At 38.8% G+C, this 27,570-nt stretch overlaps 1 non-coding gene across 1 annotated transcript; it reads right to left on the bottom strand.

Moving 5' to 3' along the window:
* Positions 1-24,497: 24,497 nt before the first annotated feature.
* On the bottom strand, positions 24,498-24,604 carry LOC129400394 (U6 spliceosomal RNA). The gene has a single exon (XR_008627637.1). It is a non-coding gene; the product is annotated as a U6 spliceosomal RNA (small nuclear RNA).
* Positions 24,605-27,570: the final 2,966 nt, after the last annotated feature.

The following is a 27,570-nucleotide window of genomic DNA, read 5'->3' as shown; positions in this document are numbered from 1 at the left end:
TAAGAAACAAGAATGAGAGCAAAAAGATCTTACAGATTCCAATATAGCACAGAGGGTAGGGCGTTTGAATTGCATGTGGCCGATCCAGGTTCGATTCTCAGCTTCCCATATGGTCCCCCAAGCACTGCTAGGAGTAATTCCTGAGTGCATGAACCAGGAGTAACCCCTGTGCATCACAGGGTGAGACTTAAAAAGCCAGAAAAATGTTCTGATTTGTGTCTTAAGGTATGTTATACATATCATGCATGGTTTTCAATAGTATATGGGAGTGGAATAGGGGGCACAAAGACAATCTGGGAGAGGGTCAGACACTCTAGTGGAGGGCTCAATGTTAGATTATTGTGTTCAGGAAACCCTATCATAAACAATATTGTAAAAACACTTTCTAAAAGGAAAAAGCCATCTACCACAAGCCTACAGCAATCATTATCCTCAGTGGGGAAAAACTAAGGGACTTCCCTTTAAGATCAGGAATGAGACAAGGATGCCCACTCTCACCATTTCTCTTCAATATAGTACTGGTAGTACTTGCGATAGCTGTTAGACAAGAAAAAGAGATCAAGGGCATCCAGATAGTAAAGGAAGAAATCAAACTCTCACTATTCTCAGATTATATGATACTATATCTAGAGAAGCCTAATGCCTCTACTAAGAAACTCCCCAAAGCATTATACAGATTCAACGCGATCCCTATAAGGATAAACATGAAATTCTTCAAAGAAATGGATCAAGCAAACTTAAAATTCATATGGAACAACAAACTGATAGCTAAAACAATTCCTGGGTAAAAAGACAATAGGAGGCATCACCCTCCCCAACCTTAAACTTCACTACAAAACGGTAACAATTAAAACAGCATGGTACTGAAACAAAGGCAGAGCCGCAGACCAATGGAACAGGGTGGAATATACCTACACACAACCCCAAATGTATGATCATCTAATCTTTGATAAGGGAGCAAGAGATGTGAAGTGGAGCATGGAAAGCATCTTTAACAAATGGTGCTGGCACAACTGGAAAACTACATGCCAAAGAATGGACTTAGATCTCCATCTGACACCATTCACAAAAGTCAGATATAAATGGATTAAAGACCTCAACATCAGACCACAAACAATAAGGTACATTGAAGACAAGGTCGGCAAAACCCTCCACGATATTGAAGATAAAGTTATCTTCAAAGATGACATGGAACTGGCCAACCAAGTGGAAACAGAGATAAACAAATGGGACTACATTAAACTGAAAAACTTATGCACCACAAAGATACAGTGACCAGAATACAAAGACAACCTACAGATTGGGAAAGGATATTCACCCAATACCCATTAGATAAGGGGTTGATATCAAGGGTATATAAGGCACTGGTTGAACTCTACAAGAAGAAAACATCGAACCCTGTGGAGAGCCTCCACGGGGACCGTGCTTTGCAACAACAGTTGCACTGTGCTTGTAAATTGCACCGTTCTTCGTAAACAACACCTGTGTGCTTCGAAAACAATTCCTAATAAGGAAACAGGATGTCTTGCCATGCCCATAAGCTGTAACTAACCTATTAGATGCAGACACGTGGGCGAAAACAAGCAGCGAGAGGTATATAAGGAGGGAAGCTGCCTAGCTAGTGGTTCCCCCCTGGTTCCTTTTCCTTCGTTCGTCCTTAGTCCATGCTTCGTTCGTCCTTTTTTCCGTTTGCATGAGAAGGTTTCTTAATAAATAGCTGGAAGAAGAATCTTCGGGTTGCGTGTTACTTTACAGAACCCCATCAGAAAATGGGGCAAAGAAATGAACAGAAACTTTCCAAAGTTAGAGATATGAATGGCCAAAAGGTACATGAAAAAGAGCTCTACATCACTAATCATCAGGTAGATGCAGATCAAAACAACCATGAGATACCACTTCACACCACAGAGAATGGCACACATCCAAAAGAACAAAAGCAACCGCTGTTGGAGGGGATGTGGCGAGAAAGGGACCCTTCTACACTGCTGGTGGGAATGCCGACTGGTTCAGAGCTTTTGGAAAACAATATGGATGATTCTCAAAAAACTAGAAATTGAGCTCACATTTGACCCAGCAATACCACTGCTGGGAATATATCCCCGAGAAGCAAAAAAGTATAGTCAAAATGACATCTGCACTTATATGTTCATGGCAGCACTGTTTACAATAGCCAGAATCTGGAAAAAAACATGAGTGCCCAAGAACAGATGACTAGTTAAAGAAACTTTGGTACATCTATACAATGAAATACTATGCAGCTGTTAGAAAAAATGAAGTCAGGAACTTTGCATATAGGTGGATCATCATGGAAAGTATCATGCTAAGTGAAATGAGTCAGAAAGAGAGGGTCAGACATAGAAAGATTGCACTCATTTGTGGAATATAAAGTAACAGAATGGGAGGTTGATTCCTCCCATTTTCTTTTTCCCAAGAATTGCTTTAGCTATTCGTGGGGGCTTATTGTTCCATATGAATTTCAGGAGCGCTTGCTCCATTTCTTTGAAGAATGACAAGGGTATCTCTATAGGGATCACATTGAATTTGTACAATGCTTTGGGGAGAATTGCCATTTTGACAATATTCATTCTTCCAATCCATGAGCAGGGATATTTTTCCATTTCCTTATGTCTTCTTTTATTTCCTGAATTCTACTACAAAGCGGTAGTCATTAAAACAGCTTGGTACTGGAACAAAGGCAGAGCGGCAGACCAATGAAACAAGGTTGAATACTCTGACACATCCCCCCAAATATATGACCATCTAATATTTGATAAGGGAGCAAAAAAGGCTAGTGGAGCAAGGAATGCATGTTTAACAAATTGTGCTGACAAAACTGGACAGCTACATGCAAAAAAATGGGCTTAGACCTCCACCTATCACCATGTACAAAAGTCAGATCAAAATGGATTAAGGACCTCAACATCAGACCAGAATCCCTAAGGTACATTGAAGACAAGGTCGGCAAAACCCTCCATGACATTGAAGCCAAAGGTATCTTCAAAGCTGACTCACCACTGGCCAAGCAAGTGAAAACAGAGATAAATAAATGGGACTATCTCAAACTAAGAAGCTTCTGCACCTCAAGAGAAACAGTGACCAAAGTACAAAGACAATCTACATAATGGGAAAGGATATTTATGCAGTACCCATCCGATAAAGGGTTGATAACAAGGATATACAATGCACTGGTTGAACTCCACAAGAAGAAAACTGCAACCTGATCAAAAATGGGGTGATGAAATGAACAGAAAATTTCCTAAAGAAGAAATCCGAATGGCTCAGACGCACATGAGAAAATGTTCCACATCACTAATCATCAGGGAGATGCAGATCAAAACAACCATGAGATATCATCTCACACCACAGAGACTGGCCCACATCCCAAAAAACAAAAGCAACCAGTGTTGGTGTGGATGTGGGGAGAAAGGGACTCTTCTTCACTGCTGGTGGGAATGCCGACTGGTTCAGCCCTTTTGGAAAACAATAGGGACAATTCTCAAAAGATTAGAAATTGAGCTTCCATTTGACCCAGCAATACCACTCCTGGAATATATCCCGGAGAGGCAAAACGGTATAGTAGAGATGGCATATGTATTTCTGTGTTCATTGCAGCACTGTTTACAATAGCCACAATCTGGAAAAAAACAGAGTGCCCCGAAACAGATGACTGGTTAAAGAAACTCTGGTACATCTACACAATGGAATACTATGTAGCCGTCAGGAAACATGAAGTCATGAAATTTGCATATAAATGGATCAACATGGAAAGTATCATGTTGAGTGAAATGAGTCAGAAAGAAAGAGACAGACATAGAAAGATTGCACTCATATGTGGAATATAATGTAACTGAGAAGTACAAGTTGGCAACGATGCAACTTCTGGCAGATATCTCTCTGGAATTAGTTACTAAAATTCTAAAATACAGAAACCCAAATCCGAGAGGCCGCTAAGTGTGGTCACTCGACCTCATACCTCTTCATCCTCAGCAATGGAAAACAAATTATCTAATGCTTCCTTTTCAGCAGGTCTGACTTTAGGGGAGAGACTCTCCAAACAATAATAGTGAGTTTTGTTGAAATATTGTATGCAATCAAAGTGAAAGTAAAGTGAAATTTATTAGTTACACAGGTGGTGGGGCTAAGGGTGGGGAGGCTAGGGGCGTGGGGGGGTTAGGTTGTGTGGGGGTGCGGGGTGGAGTTATACTGGGATTCTTGGTGGTGGAATATGTGCACTGGTGAGGGGATGGGTATTCGAGCATTGTATAACTGAGATTTAAACCTGAAAACTTTGTAACTTTCCACATGGTGACTCAATAAAAAAATTTAAAAAAAACACACAGAGTTATACTCAGGACATATTCCTTGTGGGTCTTGGAGAACCGTATAGGATTCTGGGGATTGAACTTGCATTGGCTGCATGAAAGGCAAGAGCCTTACTCATTATACTGCTTCTCTGGCCCATCATTCTTAATATATAAAGCCCTACCGCTTTTAGCATTTTCTGAATTTGTATATACTTTTGTTTTGTGTGGGTTGGATTTATTTAAAATATATTGCATTGACATTAATCATTATGTTCTGGGGTTAATACAGGTTGTTCCTATTTTGGTTTTTCAGTTTCATAAAACCAATTTATAAATAAAAAGATAAAGTAACAGAATGGGAGGACGCCTCCACAGCTTAGAAGCCGGCTTCACACGCTGGGGGAAAAGGAAGCTCAAATAGTGAAGAGAGTAACAGGTAAAGGGTTCTAGGAGGGCCCGCTCAGGATGGGAGATGCTGGCTGAAAGTAGACTATAGATAGAACATGATGACCACTAAATACCTCTACTGCAAACCACAATAACCAAAAGGACAGAGAGATACAATTGTGAACGGAATTGCTTTTATCATATTGCTTTCTTCTCTCTCATTATTTGCATATAGGAAAGCCATGGACTTTTGGGTGTTGAATTTATAGCCTTCAACTTTACCATACAAGTCAATCAAGTGAAAACAGAGATAAATAGATGGGACTACCTTAAACTAAGAAGCTTCTGCACCTCAAAAGATACGGTGACCAAACTCCAACGACAGCCTACAGAATGGGAAAGGATATTTACCCAATACCCATCTGAATAGGGGTTGATATCAAGGATATACAAGGCACTGGTTGAACTCCACAAGAAGAAAACTGCCGACCCAATAAAAAAAAATGGTGTGAGGAAATGAACAGAAACTTCCCCAACGAAGAAATCCGAATGGCTGAGAGGCACATGAGAAAATGCTCAACATCACTAATCATCATGGAGATACAGATCAAAACAACAATGAGATAGCATCTCACACCACAGAGACTGGCCCACATCCAAAAAAAAAAGCAACCGGTATTGGTGTGGTTGTAGGGAGAAAGGGACTCTTCTTTACTGCTGGTGGGAATGCTGAATTGTTCAGCCCTTTTGGAAAACAATATGGACGATTCTCAAAAAATTAGAAATTGAGCTCCCATTTGACCAAGCAATACCATTGCTGGGAATATATCCTGGAGAGGCAAAAAGGTATAGTAGAAATGACATTTGCATTTCTATGTTCATTGCAGCACTTTTTACAATAGCCACAATCTGGAAAAAAAACAGAGTACCCAAAATCAGATGACTGGTTAAAGAAACTTTGGTACATCTACACAATGGAATACTATGTACCTGTTAGAAAACATGAAGTCATGAAATTTGCACATAAGTGAATCAACATAGAAAGTATCATGTTGAGTGAAATGAGTCAGAAAAAAGAGTCAGACATAGAAAGATTGCACTCATATGTGGAATATAAAGTAGCAGAGAGGTCCGAGCTTGCAATGATCCAACTTCTGGCAGAAATTTCTCTGGACTCAGTTACTAAAATACTAAAATACAGAAATTCAAAACCTCATGGCCGCTATTGTAGCCACACGACCTCATATATCTTCATTCTCAGCAATGGAAAACAAAGTATCAAATGCTTCCTTTCCAGCAGGTCTGACTGTAGGGGGGGAAACTCCAAACTATAATAGTGAGTTTTTTTTGAAATATTGAATGTAATCAAAGTAAAGAGAAAGTAAAGTGAAATTTATCAGCTACACAGGCGTGGTGGGGCCTGGGTAGGTGGGGGGATGAGGGAGAGTTTTACTGTGGTTCTTGGTAGTGGAATATGTGCACTGTTGAAGGGATGTGTGATTGAGCATTGTGTAACTGAGACTTAAGCCTGAAAGCTTTGTAACTTTCCACATGGTGATTCAATAAAAAATAAAAATAAAATAAAATAAAATAAAAGGAGAGAGAGAGCAAAAGGGAATGCCCTGCCACAGAGGCAGGTGGGGTGGAGGGGGTGGGGTGGGGGTGTTGGGAGGGATGCTAGAACCATTGGTGGGGGAAAATGGGCTCTGTTGGAGGAATGGATTCTCCATCATTGTTTGACTCAAACACAAGCATGAAACTTGTAAGTCTGTAAATGTACCTCATGGTGATTCACTAATATTTTTTTAAAAAGGCATCAGTCAAGAGTGCAGCCCTCTATAGGGGGCATTTGGAAAGGAAACTTAATACATTGCTGGAAGTTAGTTGTTACTGGTGGTGGGTTTGGTGCTGCGATACTGTATGTTTAAAACTCGACTGTAAATAACTTTGTGAATCATGATGCTTTAAAAGATTTTAAAATTATTTACTTTAAAAAGTTCAATCTTCACCCAGAGTGATCGAATAATAGGAAAATCAGAGAATCATCTATTCCACAACTTCATGATCCATTTATATATTAACATATCATGTTAAATGAAATAAGACAAGAAGGATAAACGCAGAATGGTATCATTTATATATGGTATTTAGAACAACTGGACAATGTAATACAAAGATTGAAAGGTGGAAACCTAGATCACCCTTGGTCTAGAGAATATGAAGGAAAAGAAATAAATAGAGTCAGATGGAGGGGGAGAAAAGATGAGAAGCAAGAGGGGGCAGGAGTAACAAGGATTCATGTACATGGGCGTTGTTGGAAATGAAAGTGCTAAATACCCAAACCACAAAGCTAACAACACTGAAATCCTGAGACCTAAACTTTAACAATTGAACTGAAAATGGTGCCAGTCAAGATGGAAGACTGTGGTGTGAGGAGAGGGAGGGAAACCAAAAACATTGTTGGAGAAAAGTTGACACAGGTGGTGGGATCTATTGGTGAAACATTTTATGTCTAAAACTTAACTATGAATAACTGTAAATCACAGTGCTTCAATAAAATAAAAAGTTAAAGAATCCATTGACCTGGCAATTAGGAGATCATTAACATACTTTGCAAGAGAATTTTCTGTAGAAATTACTCTTTTAGGAGTAGATATCAGTTTAAAATTATCTGGCTGATAAGAATGGGAAATTAAGAAAAATAGACAAACCAAAAAACAGTGGTATGAATATTTTTGCAAAAATTCTGAAACAAAAGAAAAAAAGAAAGAGCATACTTGCTTAAAAGATATTGAGTCCACATTAGTGTTAAATTTTCAGCATAAGAGTACCTTGGACTTGTTTGCATGCTGACGAAAGGGGAACATACAAAAGAGAGACTGTATTTCAATTGAAATTCTTTTTTTAATTTTTTAAAATTTATTTATTTTTAATTAGTGAATCACCATTAGGGTACAGTTACAGATTTATACATTTTTGTGCTCATGCTTCCCCCATACAAAGTTTGAGAACTCATGCCTTCACCAGTGCCCATTCTCCACCAACTGTACACCCAACATCCCTCCTACCCTCCCCAATCCCATCTCCCCTCACCCCACCCTGACACTGTGGAAGGGCATTTCCTTTTGTTCTCTCTCTAATTAGCTGTTGTGGTTCGCAATAGAGTTGTTGAGTGGCCACTGTGTTCAGTATCTAGTCAACATTCAGCCCGCATCACCCTTTCCCAACATGGCCTCCGACCGCATTATACTTGGTGGTCCCTTCTCTAAGTTGCCCTCTCCCTAGAATGTGAGGCCAGCTTCCAAGCCATGGAGTCAAACTCCTGGTACTTATTTCTACTATTCTTCTATTGTTGGGTGTTAGTCTCCTACTCTGTTATTCTCTATTCCACAGATGAGTGCAATCATTCTATGTCTGTCTTTCTCTTTCTGACTCATTTCACTTAGCATGATATTTTCCATGCCGATCCACTTATATGCAAAATTCATGACCTCCTTTTTTCTAACAGCTGCATAGTATTCCACTGTATAAATGTACCAAAGTTTCTTCAACCAGTCATCTGTTCTAGGGCGCTCGGGTTTTTTCCAGATTCTGGCTATTGTAAACAGTGCTGCAATGAACATATAAGTGCATATGTCATTTCGAATATACTTTTTTGCTTCTCTGGGATATATTCCCAGCAGTGGTATTGCTGGATCAAATGGGAGTTCAATATCTAATTTTTTGAGAATCGTCCATATTGTTTTCCAAAAGGGCTGAACCAGTTGACATTCCCACCAGCAGTGTAGAAGGGTCCCTTTCTCCCCACATCCCCTCCAACAGCGGTTGCTTTTGTTCTTTTGAATGTGGGCTAGTCTCTGTGGTGTGAGGTGGTATCACATGGTTGTTTTGATCTGCATCTCCCTGATGATTAGTGATGTAGAGCACTTTTTCATGTGCTTTTTTCCCATTCGTATCTCTTCCTTGGTAAATTTTCTGTTCATTTCTTCACCCCATTTTCTGATGGGATTGGATGTTTTCTTCTTGTAGAGTTCATCCAGTGCTTTATATACCATTGATACCAACCCCTTATCTGATGGGTATTGTGTGAATATCCTTTCCCATTCTGTAGATAGTCTTTGTATTCTGGTCACTGCATCTTTTTGCGGTGCAGAAGCTTTTTAGTTTAATGTAGTCCCATCTGTTGATCTCTGTTTCTACTAGATTGCTTAGTTCCATGTCATCTTTGAAGATACCTTTATTTTCAATATCGTGGAGGGTTTTGCCGACCTTGTCTTTGATGAAACCTTATGGTTTGTGGTCTGATGTTGAGGTCTTTAATCCATTTAGATCTGACTTTTGTGCATGGTGACAGGTCGAGGTCTAAGCCCATTTTTTTGCATGTGGTTGTCCAGTTGTGCCAGCACCATTTGTTAAAGAGGCTTTCCTTGCTCCACTTCACATCTCTTGCTCCCTTATCAAAGATTAGATGATCATACATTTGGGGTTGTGTGTAGGGATACTCCACCCTGTTCCATTGGTCTGCGGCTCTGCCTTTGTTCCAGTACCATGCTGTTTTAATTGTTACTGCTTTGTAATAAAGTTTGAGGTTGGGGAGGGTGATGCCTCCCATCGTCTTTTTCCCAAGAATTGTTTTAGCTATCCGTGCGCGTTTGTTGTTCCATGTGCATTTTAGGATTGCTTGATCCATTTCTTTGAAGAATGCCATGGGTATCCTTATAGGGATCGCGTTGAATCTGTATAATGCTTTGGGGAGTATTGCCATTTTGACAATAATGATTCTCCCTATCCACGAACAGGGTATATGTTTCCATTTCCTCATGTCCTCTTTTATTTCATGCAGTAGCGTTTTGTAGTTTTCTTTGTAGAGGTCTTTTATTTCCTTGGTTAAGCTGATTCCGAGGTACTTGATTTTCTGGGGCACGATTGTGAATGGGATTGCTTTTTTCATGCCCCTTTCCTCTGCCTCATTGTTTGCATATATGAAGGCCATGGATTTTTGGGTATTGATTTTATAGCCTGCGACTTTACTGTATAAGTCTATTGTTTCTAATAGTTTCTTAGTAGAGGTGTTAGCTTCTCTAGATATAGTATCATATCGTCTGCAAACAGTGAGAATTTGATTTCTTCCTTTCCTATCTGGATGCCCTTAATCTCTTTTTCTTGTCTAATAGCTATCGCAAGTACTTCCAGCACTATACTGAAGAGGAGTGGTGAGAGTGGGCATCCTTGTCTTGTGCCTGATCTCAGAGGAAAGGCCCTTAGTTTTTCCCCATTGAGGATAATGCTTGCCGTAGGCTTGTGATAGATGGCTTCAACTATCTTGAGGAAAGTTCCTCCAAACCCCATTTTGGCGAGGGTTTTCATCATGAAAGGATGTTGGATCTTGTCAAATGCTTTCTCTGCATCTATTGATATGATCATATGGTTTTTATCTTTACTTTTGTTGATATGGTGGATTATTTTGATTGATTTCCGAATGTTAAACCATCCTTGCATCCCCGGGATGAATCCCCCTTGGTCGTGACGTATGATCTTTTTGATGAGTTGTTGGATCCTATTTGCTAGTATTTTGTTGAGGATCTTCGCATCGGTGTTCATCAGGGATATTGGTCGGTAATTTTCTTTCTTAGTGTTGTCTTTGTTTGCTTTTGATATTAGGGAGATGTGTCCTTCATAGAAACTGTTTGGGAGAGTTCCTGGTTTTTCAATTTCCTGGAAAAGTTTGAGGAGAACTGGCAACAGGTCTTCTTGAAATGTTTGGAAGAATTCACCGGTGAAACCACCTGGGCCTGGGCTTTTGTTTTTAGGGATATTTTTGATTACAGTTTCAATTTCCTTAACATTAATGGGTCTATTCAGGTATTCCAATTCTTCTTTGTTCAGTCTTGGGAGATTGTTGGAGTCAAGGAATTCATTCATTTCTTTTAGGTTCTCCTGTTTTGTGGCATATGGTCCTTCAAAGTAGTCTCTAATGATCTTTTGTATCTCACTGGTTTCTGTCATGATATCCTCCTTTACATTTCTGATTCGATTTATTAGGGTTCTATCTCTTTCTTTCTTTGTGAGTCTTGTTAGCGGTTCATCACTCTTATTTATTTTCTCAAAGAACCAGCTCTTTGTTTCATTGATCTTTCGGATTGTTTTTTTGGTTTTGATGTCATTAATTTCTGCTCTAATTTTTATTATTTCTTTCCTTCGATCTGGTTTGGGTTCCTTTTTCTGGTCCTTTTCTAAGGTCTTGAGCCGTGAAGTCAAGCTATCTATGTGGGCCCTTTCTTCCATCCTGAGGAATGCTTGGAGAGCTATAAATTTTTCCCTTCACACGGCTTTAGCTGTTGTCCCATAGGTTTTGGTAGCTCGTTTCTTCATTCTCGTTTGTTTCGAGGTATCTCTTGATTTCTTCCTTGATTTTCTTCCTGACCCACTCATTGTTCAACATTGAATTGTTTAATTTCCAGGTGTTTGATTTGGTTCTCCGTGTCGGTGAGTGGTTAGCTTCTATCTTCAGCGCATCGTGATCTGAAAAAAATGGTTGATACAATTTCTATTTTTCCAATTCTATTGAGGTATGTTCTGGGGCCCAGTACATGGTCTATTTTAGAAAATGTTCCATGTGCACTGGAAAAGAACGTGTATTCTTTCTTTATGGGATGTAAAACCCTGTATAGGTCTGTTAGGCCTCTCTCTTCAATTTCTTCTTTCAGAGTCAGCGTTTCCTTGTTGAGTTTCGTTCTTGTCGATCTATCTAGAGGCGATAAGGCCGTTCAATTGAAATTCTTAAGGAAGTATTGATATGCACCAGAACCAAGTAGAGGTAGACTTGGACAGGACATGGGAAATTTTTTTTGAAGAACAGAGAAGTAAATGAGAGCAGATATAGATAAAGATAATTTTTAGATATGGAAAATTGAGAGTCATTTCAAAATAATATCAATTTTCTAAGTCAAATTAATTTAAATGTTTCCCAAAAAAATGAATGAATGCCACTATAGGAAAATTTACAATTGTCATTCTAGGATGTTGATGAAAGTATGACCAGTGATGAAAAACTGAGATTGAGCTAGGACTGTAACTTAGCAAAAGAGCACTTGCCTTTGGTGTATGATATACTCAGTTAGAATCCCAGCACTACAAAAGAACAAAAACAAAAATATAAAGCCTAATATTGGAGAATATAAATTTTAAGCACTGAATTGCACATTTGTGTTGTTTTCCTTCAGAATATTCAGTATTATTTGCTTTAGAATTTGAGAAGACTGGAATTTGAATAATCCAAGGGTGGATTTTAGCTAGTTTATGTGTGATAAAATGAGGAAGTAGAGATCATGAAAATTGTTTATGAAGACAGAAGTTTCACTATGACGTCCAGGGTCAAGATGGAAGTGATGGTGCTGTTTCCCCCTGTCTCCTGTGCCCCAGGGGTCATGCCCATAAGCCACCTCTTGCCTGCGCCAGATAATCTCATTGGCCACCATCCAAATTATATGCCTTTTTATCCCAGAAGGGAGCAATATGAAGCCCACCATAGCGATGCCACTGGAACCTGCGCCAGGCCACTCCCGAAACGCTCGGGGAAGGCTTACACACAAGTGAACGTATTCCTGGAACACATGGCTTCATTTGCCACCGTGCAACACATTATAAGACACTTCCTACCCATTCTTCACCAGTACCACACCAGTACACAATTGTGGAATTGATGGGGTTCAAGTAGTAGGCAACCAATCATAGAGGGAAAATATATACATATATATGTATATACACATATTTCCAGATTTATATATACGAAAGCTCATATCACTCAACGTTTAACAACATGTTACTGATATCCTAAAGAATGTCTTAATGGTCCCTGCCAAAATAGAACCATCTTCACACTGTTTCCTCTATAGATACTTTTTTATAGCATTTTCGGCCGTTTTCCATAACAGACAATACAAAATATATTATTGTAGTTGTGTTTTGGGATGGGGATTGGGGATTGGAATGGAAACATCCCAAATATGGTGGTGGGATTAGTGTTTGAATATTAAATGTAATCAAATATTGTGAACTACCTTATAAAATTTTAAAATATCGAAAAAGAAAGTGATAGTACTATAGCAATACCTGAAGAATGTAGTATCAATAGATTTTCCTTCTGAATATTATAAAGGTGACACTGATATAGTGCTTCCCCTTGCTTATTGTACTTGAGTTTTATGGTCTAAGAGAGGGAGGGAACATGAATTAAAGGAGTATTTATTTGTTATATCCAAGTTACATAAAATACTTAATTTTAGTTAACCTGAACAAGTCACCCGTGGAATAAATATATTCATCATGCAGAAAGAATCAACTAAAGCTCAGTGAAGCTGAAAAAACCTGTTAGGTCAATCTAAACATTTATTGCCTTAGAAAGTACTCAAGTTCGGGTATATTATTGAAAAATCATCGATCTTTTCTAACATTCTCTACTGTGTTTCTAATTTTACAAAAGAAGAAACAAAAATTATAATAAATTTTCTGTGTAGTCAAATAAGCATGAAGTACATGACGGGAGCACTTCCCAAAAGTATTCATCCAGATGAGACCAATAGTAGTCTTCAAAGTTTATCCTGAATAGGTACATAGAAAAGTTGTTGTATGTCAGTACCCATAATTCAAAATATTGAAATCCACTATATCGATTACCTATAAGCTAACTTAAAACTGTTTAAAGGATCATAATATTTGTATGCATTTTATGGTTATATATCTATACCTCACTCACAACCAAAGTGCCATTATACATCCATCACAGTTCATTGCACACTTTCAGGCCAAATCTCTTACCTTGGTAAACTACGTTCTGTAATCAGAGTCTAAAGGTTTGTTTTGTTGTAAGTTACTTCCCTCTTTTGTTTCTTTATATACCATGTATGAGTGAGATAATCTAATATTTGTGCTCTCCTTCTCATTTAATCCTTATCATGACCCCTTCCTGTTCTGTCCATGTTGTGGGTAAAAAACAATTCGTCTTATGACTGAGTAGTATTTAATTGTTCATATATATACACATATGTGTACATATATATTTATATGCCACAGTTTCTTTTTCTACTTATCTTTCATTGGGACTTGGGTTGATTTTAGCAAAATATTGGCTATTTGTAATTTGTTAAATTATCAACTCTTACATTTGCATTTATGTGTTCTTTGGATAGATTCCTAGGAGTTGAATTGTTAGATCATATGAAAGTTCCATTTTTTTACTTTCTGAGAATATGCTCACTGCTTTCCATAAAGACTGAGCTAGTTTACATTTCCACCAACTGTGAATAAGGGTTCCTTTTAGTCCACAACCTCATCAGCACTTGTTATTTCTTGACTTTTTCATATAGGTCATTTTTCAGTAGTATGAGGTAAAAGATACTCTCCTTCTGATTTTCATTAACCTGCAGAGGCAGGGACAGAACTCCTAGACAGAATTAGAAGTTAATTGCAATAAAAAAAGAGAAGGCAAGTGAGTTAGTCTGATTTCATAGAAATAGCAACTGCAAGTGGATTAGGATATAATGAGACACAAATATTCCTAATGAGGCAGGTGAGGCAGACATGGCCACGGCAGATATATGTTCAGTCATGATACCCACATTCTTTAATATTTTCAAGAATGAAAAGATTGAATCATAAATATGCTCAGACTCAGAGTCGGAAAGTAAAAATGTTTATTGGAAAGTAGAATAGAAAGTAATAGAGTGGAAAGGAACTTAGTATAGGACTAAGTTAAAAGTAAGAGTTTTGTGAAGGCATTTGGAAAGGCCCTGTGCATTTCTTATCAAATGACAAGTATTCCAGAGAATACAGGAATGTACATGGTGGGCATGTTGGTAAGAGTCTTTCTGGCAATCTGCCTCAGGTATTGTCCATTTTCTTAGCCTCTCTGTGAGCCTTATATCTGGGGCAGAACTTTATGAACAATTGTTAACTTGCTGTTTATCAGAAAAACTTAGAATTTGCAAGGAGCCAATAATGTAGAATGGGCCATCAAAGGAGGGGCTGCTCACAGCGTCTGGCAAGGGTAAACTGAAGCTTCCTCTTTCACCAATACTCTGATTTAACGGTATAATTTTCTGCTAGCCTTTGAATTCCTCAATCTAGAATAATTTCTGATCATTTTTTCTGCGTTATTCAGTAGATTCTCTTCTGAAAATAATTCTGCAAGTGTAAAAGACATATGAATATATATGTATATATGTATATATATACATATATATAAGGTCACTGTCATCCCGTTGTTCGATTTGTTAGAGCGGGCACCAGTAACGTCTCTCATTGAGAGACTTATTGTTACTGTTTTTGGCATATCCAATACGCTTGGGTAGCTTGCCAGGTTCTGCCATGCGGGCTCAATACTCTCGGTAGCTTGCCGGGCTCTCTGAGAGGGACGGAGGAATCAAACACCGGTCAGCCACGTGAAAGGCGAATGCCCACCGCTGTGCTATAGCTCCAGCCCATATAAAAGATAATGGAAATATTTAGGAAATGTCTATCTAAAGAAGGTATCTCAGGCGACAGACAAATAGGCATATACAAAAACAACTACCTCTCCCTAAAATCAATTAAAAACAACTTTAAAAGTGACAATACCATATGACCATTGAAGACGGAAATTTTTTTTTCTTTTCTTTTTTTTTAAACTTTTTATTAAATCACCATGTGGAAAGTTACAAAGTTCTCAGGTTTATATGTCAGTTATACAATATTCAAACACCCATCCCTTCACCAGTGCCCATATTCCACCACCAGAAACCCCAGTATACCCCCCGCCCCACCCCCTACCCCCTACTGTATAACTAATGAATTTCACTTCATTTTTTTCTTTACCTTGATTACATTCCATAATTCAACACAAAACTCACTATAGTTGTTGGAGTTTCCAACCAAGAGAGACAGACCTACTACATTTGATAATTAGTTTTTCATTGCTGGAAATGAAGAGATATGTAGCCCCACTGCTACAAGTACATAACTCTCTCTCTCTTTTTTTTTCCTTTTTCCTTTTCCCTTTTTTTTTCTTTTTCCCCCTCATCCCCCTTCCTGTGCCTCATAGTATGGTGTACGCCATGCCGCGTCGGCCAGCGTGGGGCTTTTGCTTAGTTCACAGTCCAGAGAGCTGGCTGCTACATTAAAAACCTTCAATATTTCAACAAAAACTTACTGTTATTATTTGGAGTTTTCCCCCCAGTCAGACCTGTTCAAAAGGAACTGTTTCACATTGCTGACAATTATAAATGTTAAGTCCGTGCGGTTTTGGATTTCTGTATAAAGTCCAGGGAAAATTCTGCCAGAAATTACATATCCCAGCTCACAGTCCCAGTGCATTGCTGTAAGAAGTCTCTAAATTCAAAGTCTTTACGCGCAGAGTGTCCGATTCGCGCTCAGCGGCTCTGGATTTATCTGGGCCAAGGGCGTGCCGGTTACGCCCCCTTCCCATGAGTTCCTGGGAGCCCCAAAAGTAAAAACCGAATACCTGTGGGTTTGGAGTCACAGAAGATGGTGCCTGCCACGTGGGTGCCGCCAGGCCGCCACTTTGAAGACAGAAATTTTAAAAAAATAATTTAAATATTAATTTTTCCTTTTACATTTATTTTCATTCACATTTACATTTACATTTCGTTTACATTTAATTTCAGTTTAGCAAACATTTGAAGGCACACACAGACTTCCAAATCACTTAATTAGCTCAGTCAGTAGAGCATGAGACTACTAAATCAATACCCAATATAAGCTCAGTATTATGTATCACTGGAGTCAGGGCTAGGCTAAAGTAGTGGGAAATCTGAAATACATAATATTTTGCATTTTTTCCAATTTTTAAAAATCGTTTAGAAATTTTTAAAAAGTTTTAGCATAGACAAAAGCCCCAATTGTTAATACGATTCTAGATTTGGAATTGATTAGATAACAAAGCTCAAATATTAAAATCAATCACTCGTATCACTTGTCATCCCGTTGATCTTCGATTTGCTCAAGCGGGCACCAGTAACATCTCCATTCGTTCCCCTGTCGCGTGCTAGTGAAGTCCAATGGCATCTGCTCGCTCCAGGAACAGGAAGAGCCTCAAACCGTTCGTTCAGATTCTTGAACAAGAAGTCTTAACATATTGTAGACGGCCAGGCGTTCTTTTGTTATCCCGTGGAATCCAGTCGGTAACAGCTCTAGTTCAGCGGTTGTCTTCAAATTGCATTACGTTTCCAGCCTATGTGATTTTTGACACCTTGGCCATCTGATTTTCGATGCCTATTGATTAAAATCAATAGGTATAAAAATTAATTTTATGCTAATATTATTATATCTCGGAGAGCCTGGCAAGCTACCAAGAATATCCCTCCCTCACGGCAGAGACTGGCAAGCTTCACGTGGTGTATTTGATATGCCAAAAACAGTGACAACAAGTCTCATAGTGGAGACATTACTGGTGCCTGCTCGAGTAAATCGATGAACAACGGGATGGCAATCCTACAGTGCTATAGTGCTATTATTATATCCCATCATGGAGTTGTTAAATCCTATTCTAAGCATTTACAAGCTGTTTGTTGCTGGTTGAGACTTCTGCTTTACTGATTTTGTTTGTTGAGTTTAGTTAGCTTCTATGTTACTTTCCCACTAATTTGGTGTGCTCCAACCAAAATTTCAGTATTGAGGAACTAGAAGACATTGCAGGGCCATGTACGTGACAAAGTAAACCAATTTGGGATCTATGGTCTGGGTCATTGGTGAAGCCATGGTCTTGAACCCTTGGTTTGGCTACAGCAGTGGGGTGTGGGTGCAACTGCCTGGGCTTTGGCAGGGCTTGTATTAGGTTTGCCTGCCTCCAGAGGGTACTCTAGAATTATCAGAAGGGGGAGACCCATGTGTTCATGAATCTTAGCTGTTGGGCTTGCAGCTCCATGAAGATTTAGTTGTGAATCGGTAGAGCAGGATCAGTGGGTCAACATGAAATGCACAATATTTTGAAAGACACGCATTTTAAAAAATACTTTCAAGTTCAAACAGTAACTCTAAATATGTTAAGACATTATTGCCTGGTAAGTAACCTACATACCACAAAGAGTTCAGAATGGATTATTTAGTACAATTGCAGTTATGTCAGAATCAAAGCATGCTAAGTTCCTCACTGAGGCAGATTTTTCCCTGCACAGAAACTCTTTCTTCTAGAAAAATAGCTAATGTTTATTAAATACTTCCTATGTATCAGTCAAGTGCTATTCTAAGAAGTTTATTATGGGTTATCATGTTCGTTCCTTGTGATTACTTATAAACAGTTAAACTAATCATCCCTGTTTTACTGATGAGGAAACTTTAACTTAAAGAGATAAGATGCCTTGCTCTAAATCATAACAAAAATAGAGCCCATATCTGAACCCAAATAGTCAAACCACAGAACCAGCACTATTAACTAGATTAGTGTGCTGCCTCAGATAAACAACCTTTTGCCTCAGGTAGAAAATATGATACTAAGGATTTTTTTCCCAAAATGAAAGAAACTTTCAGAGTATGTTTTAACACCAGCACACACCAAAAACTCTTTTCAACATTCTCTGGTCTTTGTAGCTACATATCTGTTTCCACACAAAGATTCCAGAATCATGAGCCTCAGAGACTGTAGGATCTTTTGACAGAAGAAAGACCCAGTTATCTCCAGTGGATATATTGCTAAATCATGAAAGTAAACTAGAATCTTGTAAAGGACTTTGTAAATTGGGTTGGAAATATACATTTTTGTGATTATTTTTTATTAACTCAGAAAATAAGTTAACAATATAGTACCAATCCCTGAGTAGTCCAAGTATTCAATATGCTGGCTATGAACCTAGCAATTGTTTACATGTATCTAAACATAATTTTTAAGATTGCATCTTCAATTGTATCTGCATACCAGTCTATTTTTCTTTAGCTAACAATAGATGAGCTTTAGTTTAAATTTACCTTCTTATAATATTGAAAGATCATTAATTACTGGAGTCAGCACCAGGAAGATATAAATACCTACCGCTGGATAAATATAGTAACATTATAGATATGACCATTCAACATTCTGGTGCTGTATGATCTGAGATTTAATACTGTATAAATTAGGAATGCTTATAACCACAGACCAAAAAAGCATAGGAAGGAAAATTGAAGAACTAAAGAAATCATCTTATGGTAGGTTAAAAAGTTAAAAGGCCATTTGGCAAGCAACTATAGATACCATGTTCTGAATACTTGGAAATTCCTCCAAGTTAAACACTAAATGTGATGGAGCCCCGGCAACACTGAACTTCTCTTAACACGGCATGTGGGACTGGACATCTCTAAAACGTGGGGGACATTGGAAGAGGGCATTTCCAGCCCAGTCTCCAATTCGCCCCAGCCACTGGAAGTCACGCCCTCGACCCACTCTCGGCGCCATCTTGCCACAATCATCAGTGAAGAATTTGGGCCACTTCGGCAGCACCAAAAGCTGGAGTTCGCTCTGGACCCCAGAGCAGGCCAGCAACACCAGGGTGCCAGACAGAAAAGGTACAGCCAGCAAGCCTTCTCCAGATGGAGCCCCGGAGACACTGAGCTTATATTAACATAGCTCTGGTATGCGGGACTGGGACATCTCCAAACCAGCCACACGACTTTTCCTGATATACAAAATATATGCTCAGGAATGGCTTCGCCACCCCTGAGAGTTCATTATCTCAGGGGCACAGAAACCAATCTCAGAAACACAGTGGCTGCTGGAAGATAGACTCCTGGACTCTGAACTAGGCTACAGCCCCGTGCAGCCCCGGGAGGGGAAGTGTCTCTGTCCCTTGGCCTTTTCCCCCCTGGACAGCATGATGGCCACCACTGCTCAGAACTAATTGGACAGAGAGGTAGGAGTTTGCAGTGATGGGACAGGATGCATGGGGAAATCTGGCGATGGGGGAGGCAGAACCGGCCCTGCCTTCTGCCCAAATGAGACCCAGAGTGGTCCCCCCCTCTGCTCCTGAACAGCCATGATCCCAGTGCCACAGAAACCAATCTTGGAATTCAGCAGCTGCTGGCAGAAATAATTCTGGACTTAATACCAGAATTCCAAATCTGGGCGGCTGCTTTCGCGACCGTGCAACATCATATGCTCTTTGTTACAAACAATAGAAAACATACAATCTAAGGGTGTTATTCCGACAGGTCTGACTGTTGGGGGAAAAACTCCAAATAATGATAGTGAGTTTCCTGTCGAAAACTGAATGTAATCAAAGTAGGGAAAGAGTAAAGTGAAAATCATCTGCCACACAGGCAGAGGGGGAATGGGATGTGGGTATGCTGGGGTTATTGGTGGTGGAACATGTATACTGGTAAAGGGATGGGTGTTTAAGCATAGTATGACTGAGATTCGATCCTAAAAGCCTGTAACTGTTCTCACGGTGACTCAATTAAAAAATAAATTTGAAAAAAAAAACACGAAATGCGTAATTCTTTAGTTGCATATCTCCTTTATGCGTATGCAGTTGCAATTATTTGAAATGGAAACTCTACTTTCATGAATGAAATGCAACGGGAATTTTTCTAGCTGAGACCCTTTTTAAATTTTTTTCTAGCTGAGACTCTTAACCCACTGAAAATGTATTAGAATGGAATTCATTTCAAATGGAATTTTATCCCATTTCTATATCATATGAAACTTCTAAATCGAACTCACTTTTATATTTATAGTCAATAAATTACATTAACTTTATTAATATAAATTTAGTAATAATCCTTTATATTACACAAAATATGCAATATAAATATATGTTAAAGAATCAGAAATCAGCAATTGTTTGTAACTGCAATAGTCCCATCTGGTGCTTTTTCATCACTGACACCCAGTGACACACATTTTTACTGACTCTGGGGGTCTTGCAAGAACAAATAATATGTCCAGTTATGAATGCTCTCTGTATATCAGTATACCAGAGGATAAGCAAAAATAAATTATTGTGTCAATAGATCACTGTTTCCCACATTCTTTGGACTTGACAAAATAATTAAGCCATTTATGTAGAATTACAGGAAAAACTTGTGCTTATAAGAAGGTATATAGAAATAAATAAGAAGAAACAGATACATCCCTGTGTTTGGTACCTAGTCAATTGAGTAAAACAGAATAAATAGTTTACTGGACTCAAACACCAGTTTCAAGTTTACTAAACTGGATGAACTTTTACAAATTATTATTAGACTTATATTACTCAATTATAGCATATTGATGATAATAGTACTTATAGATTAGTCATGAGGACAAAACAAATGAAATATGTAAAGTACTTGAGCAGAGTTAATTCTTCACCATATGACAACTTGGATTGTTACCTTCCCACACAGGGTAAAATGGCAACACCACCCTTCATATCAATAATTTCATTGACTGTCAATGGAGTGAACTCTCTCATCAAAAGACACAGAGTGGCAGGATGGACCAGGAATCATAATCAATACATTTGCTGTTTACAGGAAATATAAAATCTGCGTAAATACAGGCTCAGAGTGAAAGGATGGGAAAAAATACAAGCCAATAGTTAAAAGATAAACAGCTGGGGCAGCCATACTTATATCAGAACAAAGAGCACTTTAGCACTGTTGTAGCACTATCGTCCTGTTGTTCATCAATTTGCTCAAGCGGGCACCAGTAACGTCTCCATTGTGAGACTTGCCGTTAACTGTTTTTGCATATCGAATATGCCATGGTAGCTTGCCAGGCTCTGCCATGTGGGCGGGATACTCTCAGTTGCTTGCTCGGGCTCTCTGAGAGGGATGGAGGAATCGAACCTGGGTCGGCCGCATGCAAGGCAAACGCCCTACCCGCTGTACCGTTGCTCCAGTCCATATATATATATATACATATATATACATATATATATGTATTCATTAAAGTTAGTACTTCTTGCTCTATTACCATATTACATGGCAGAGCCTGGCAAGCTACCTGTGGCATACTCATATGCCAAAAACAGTAACAAGGCCGGTCCTCATTCCCCTTATCCTGAAAGAGCCCCGAATATGCCATCAGGCTGCACAAGCATTTGACAGGAATGAATGGAGACATTACTAGCGCCCGCTCCAGCAAATCGATCATCAACGAGATGACAGTGATACAGTGATATATATATATATTGATTCCACGGGATGTCAAAAGAGATATATATATATATATATATCTCTTTTGACATCCCGGCACCAGACAGCACCAGAACTGCGCAGGAGGAAGAGAGCAGTGTGGAATGCCTTCAAGAACATCGAAGAAGAGGACAAAGAACATCCGGCTTCGGGCACATCTTTTCGACTCCACCATTCTTCCTGCACTAACATATGCCTCAGAGATCCGGCCCTACAAAAACAGGATGAGAATGCTATTCGGATATCCTAAAGAGGAATCGAAAGAGTTATGCTAGGCGTATCACATTTTACTCAAGTGAGAGAAGGAATCTGGAGTTCCGAACTTCGTCAATGGTCAAGAATCAGGAACGCTGTCTCGTTTGCAAAGGCGTCAAAAACCAGATGGGCCGGACACATAATGCGATTCAGAGATGACCGCTGGACTAGAGCTGTTACTGACTGGATTCCACGGGATGTCTGGCCGCCCACCAACGAGATAGTCAGACTTATTTGTCAAAACCCTGAATAAATGGTTTGAGGCTCTTCCTGTTCCTGGAGTGAGCAGATATCATTGGGCTACACAAGCACGTGACAGGGATGAATGGAGACATTACTGGCACCCACTCAAGCAAATTGAAGATCACAAATGTGACAAGTAATAGAAGTGATTATTTATAGAATCAGCAAAATTTTTAAGGATTTTGCTCACTAAACAAGAAATATATCAATGGAAACACAATTGTAGTGGGGGATTTCAACACACCAGTCACCATTGGATTGATCAAGTAGACAGAATGTCAGTAATACATAAGAACACTAAAATAAGAACTAGAAGAGCTGGAACTAGTGAATATATATGGGGTCTTATATCCTCAAAAAGCCTAATTCACATAATGTGTATTCTCTACAAAATTCTCAAGGACAGATCACATATTAGAGCATAAGGCAAATCTATATATATTCACAAATATAAAAATCATATCTGGTAACTTTTCAGACCAAAGTGCCATAGAGAAGTAAATGAATCATAAAAATACAATGTGGAGAAGCTGTAATACCTGGACACTGAACAACACACTACTAAATAACAGCTGGATCAAAAAGGAAAAGTAAGTAGGAAGTGATAAAAACAATTCCTTGAGACTAATGATAATTAACAAATTATCAAAATGTGTGGGACCCAACAAAAGCCATGATTATAGGGAAATGCATAGCATACATTAGAAAAGAAAAAAAGATAAATTCAACAACCTAAATGAAAACCCCAATCATCTTGAGAACAAATAACAAATGAACCAAAGGACCAGCAGAAGGAAGGAAATAGTAAAAATCAGAAACAAATCCATGATACAGAAACTAAGAATGTAATTTAATAGAATCAATGAAACCAGAGACTTGTTCCTCAAAATGAATAAACAATATAGCCAAACATCTGGCTAGAACCATGAGGGGAAAAAAGAGATAGTACCAAAATAAATAGTATCAGAAATTAAAGGGGAGAAATTACAACAAACCCTCAGAAATCCAGCTTGCACTTCAAGTCCCTGTTCTTCCTTGAACACTTTTTGCTTGCTTGTCTTGCTTGAACATGTATGTTTCTTTGTTCGTTTATTTAATCTCTGGAAAAGCCTATATTCTTTTTTTCTGTCCCTTTGCATATTTCTAAATATGAGTCAATAAAACTTTTCCTTTTTACAAAAAATATTTGAACCCTCAGAAACCCAAGACATCATGAGAGCGTAATATGAACAATTCTACTTAGTTAAGTTGGAGAGTCTAGAAGAAATAGATTCTTAGAAACGTATAATATTCAAAAACTGAATGGAGGGGAAGTAGCCTCAACAGTCCAATAACAAGCAAGGAAACTGAAAGATTAATTAAGAATTTTCTACCAGCGCATATGCTGCCTGAGCCCGTGTGCTGCTTGTGCCCACATGGCCGAGCACATGTGTTGCCCGCATCTCTCCTCTTGAGATGTGTACTTTCATGCTTTCATACTTTTGTGTCTAAAGCTCGGTTATGTGTAGGGGCTTCCTCCACCCTCGGAGAAGCCCGTGTTCTCCCTTGAGTGTGTTACCTATTTTTCTCTCACACTTATCCCTTCCTCCCTCCCTCAGAAACCTCTGAATAAAATCTGTTACTTCACACAAAAAAAGAATTTTCTACCAAATTAAAGTCCTGGTACACTTGGTTATCAAGGTGTTCAAGCACCACTTGGTGAAGAGGCTTTATTTACTATACTTCATGCTTTCAGCACCTTTGGCATAAAATAGCTGACAAATATGTAGGGGTGTGTTCTTGGATGTTCTGTTTTGACATATTGATCAAAGAGTCTATCCATCTTCTTATACCATGCTGTTTTGATCACTATGGATTTATAGTATATATTCAAGTTAGGTAATGCGATATCCCCCAGTTTCTTATTTTTCAGTATGGATTTGGCTATTTTGGGGCCTTTGATGATTCCATACAAACTTTACTGTGAACCATCCTAAGTCATTGGAGAATGCCATTTGAAGTTGGATAGGTATTTCATTAAATCTACATAGTAGTTTAGGTAAGATGAATATTTTGACAATTTTGATTCTTCCAATTCAAGAGAATGGAATATTTTTCCATTCTATAAGTCCTTCTTTTATTTCTTCTTAAGTGTTCTTGAAATTTTTTTTCAATAGTTCTCCACTTAAAAATATGGAACGCTTCACGAATTTGCGTGTCATCCTTGCGCAGGGGCCATGCTAATCTTCTCTGTATCGTCCCAATTTTAGTATATGTGCTGCCGAAGCGAGCACTCTTGAAATTTTTATGGTAAAAATCTCCTGACTCTTGATAATTTGATTCATTGATGAAAAAAAGAAACTCTCATCCACTGCTGGCAGGAATGTTTTGTGGTTCAACCCCTATGTAAGGGGGACTCTCTAAATGTAAAATTAAGCTACTTTACAACCAAGCAATGACTCTTTTGGGTTTCTATTCCAGTACAGAAAAAAAAATCATTCAAAAGGACGTATACACATCATTATCCATTACAGCAGTCAGTACAATAGCTAAGATTTAAATCACCTCCTAATTTAAATCACCACCTACTATTCTTAATATCTAAGGTTAGTCTCATATTCCTCAAGAGTCTTTCCTAACTGCAGCATCTAGTGCTAATTGGGATTGGACCCTGGCAAAACAGAGTTGTAAAGATGATAGTTCAGTAATGTTAAGTTTTATGTGATTGGACCATCCTCTTAAGCCAAGACCCTCTATAAAATATGTATGTACTTGGCAATAAAGTTAGCGACCATCAGCTGTCTCCTGGAGTGATCTCTCTGTGAGCCTGTCATCCTTTGCTCCATATCTGCCTGGACCCAGTGCACAACGTGTTTGGGCATGTTGGGGAAAAACTGTTCCCAAACATACCTAGATGTCCAAGAAGAGATCAGTGGCTTATAAAGATGTGGTTTATATACCCAAAGAAATATTATACAGCTACGAGGAATGACTAGATCATGCATTTTGCTTCAACATGGATGGAACTGGAAGACATGTTAAATGAAGTAAGCCAGAAGAAGAAAGACAAACACAGGATAATATCATTTATATGCGGTACTTAAGAGTTACTGGATGAATAAATGCAGTGGTTTAAATTAGAGATGCCTAGATTACCATTGACCCCAGAGTATAAGGAGAACAAAATAAATAGAGTGATAGGGAAGGAGATAAGAGAGATTAGAATTGGAACGGGGCACACGGGGATTCAGGTATATCACTTGTGTTAAGACATGGTAGAGTTAAATATTCAGCCCACAGAGTCAACAGCGCTGAAATTGTGAGACCCAAACTTTAATAACCACATTTCAAAAGTGCCTGTCAAGGGGCAGACTGGGTCAGAGGAGCGGGTCGTAGAGGGAACCTGGAAAGACTGGTGGGAGAGAAGTTAATACCGGTGGTAGGATTAGTGATGGAACATTTTATGGCAAAAACCCAACTATAAATAACATTGTAACTCATGGTGCTTTAATGAAATTAAATGTTGGAAAACAAATTCTAGTCCAGATTTTTTACTGATGAGTTTTATCAAATCTTTAGAGAAGAGTTTTTGTCATTGATCCTTAAGATCTTCCAATACTGAAGAAACAGGAATCCTTCCTAACACCTTCTACAAAGCTAATATTTCACATATAGTCAGAACAGACAGAGACATTTCTGAAAAGAAAAAAATAAACTTAAGCCCATGACTCAGCAGTGAATCCCGGAAGACAGCAGCTCGCTGGAGATCTCTCCGGACCCTGTGCAGACTGGATTTCAATGGGGTACCACTGATGGAGCGGGTGTTCCCTCTCTGCCCACTCCAGATGAAACCATGGTGGCCACAAACTTTCAGATGAAAAACCCAGGTATGTGGGAACAGTTTCTGAAGATGGCAGCCACATGGCAGAGGTGACGGTTAGTCTCTTCCTGTCTCCCAGCCACTTTGGGATCCTGGCTGTCATGTTCATGAACTGCCTCCAGGCCATATTTAAGTGCATGATTCACCGGCCTTGATCCAGAGACCACAAATCAATCTCAAAATGGATTAGCTCCCTATAAAGATTTCTTTTGATCCCAATCATTTACATATTTAGAATTCCAGGAACGTGCAGCCACTTTGATGGCTGCATGACCTGCCATGATATTCATAATAAACAATACAAAATAAATTATCTAAAATATTTCTGTGCCAGGCAGGCTTGAATAGTGGTGGGAAATTTTGAAATAATGGCAGTGGGAAAGTGTAATGGCAGTGGGAAGGTGTAATGGTAATGGGATTGGAGTTGAACTATTGTATGTAATCAATTAATGTGACCAACCTTATGAAAATAAAATTAGAAACAAAACCTCATCCCAATCTCTTTGAATACCATCAATGTAAAAATGCTTAACAAATTACTGACAAACAGAATCCAACAGCACAAAGTTAATATACCACCACCAAGCGTGAAAAAAAGCCAAGGATGTGAGGACGGTGCAGTATACATAAATGAATTAACATAATACACCACATCAGTAAAAGGAAAACAAAAATCACAAGATAATATCAATTGGTGCAGTGAAAGCATATGACAAGATCCAACAACAATTTATGATAAAAACCCTCAATAAAATCTGAGTACAAGGAACCTTCTTTAAGATGGCAATGGCTATTTACAACAAGTCTATAGAAAGTATTACTCTTTTTTATTTTTATACTTTATTTTTTAATTGAATCACCATGAGAACAGTTACAAAGCTTTCCAGTCTAAGTCTCAGTCATAAAATGATCAAACACCCATCCCCTCACCAGTGCACACTCTCCACCACCAAGAACCCCAGTAAACCCCCCATCCCGCCCCTCCCCTCGCCTAAGTAGCAGATGATTTCCACCTTATTCTCTCTCCGCTTTGATCACATTCAGTATTTCGACAAAAGATTCACCATTATTATTTGGAATTTTCCCCAACATTCAGACCTGCTGAAAAGGCATCATTAGATAATTTGCTTTCCATTGCTGATATGAAAGAGCATTTTGGATTTCTGATATTTTAATAATAAATCTGGAGAGATTTCTTCCAAAAGCTGCTGAGTTCTGAGATTGTTTTGTGTGCCTCTGGGATCATTGCCTTTCAGGAACCAGGAGTCGTTCGGTGTGGCAACTCAGGACCTCATTGGGGCAGGGAGAAGGGATAGTTCCACCCCTATTCCTTGAGGCCCTGAGTGTCATGTCACTGCAGTATCATGCCTGGCTGTCCAA

Source organism: Sorex araneus, chromosome X (assembly GCF_027595985.1).
Source record: "Sorex araneus isolate mSorAra2 chromosome X, mSorAra2.pri, whole genome shotgun sequence".
NCBI lineage: Eukaryota > Metazoa > Chordata > Mammalia > Eulipotyphla > Soricidae > Sorex > Sorex araneus.
Note: the sequence above shows the minus strand (reverse complement) of the source record. Positions and strands in the feature narration are given on the sequence as shown.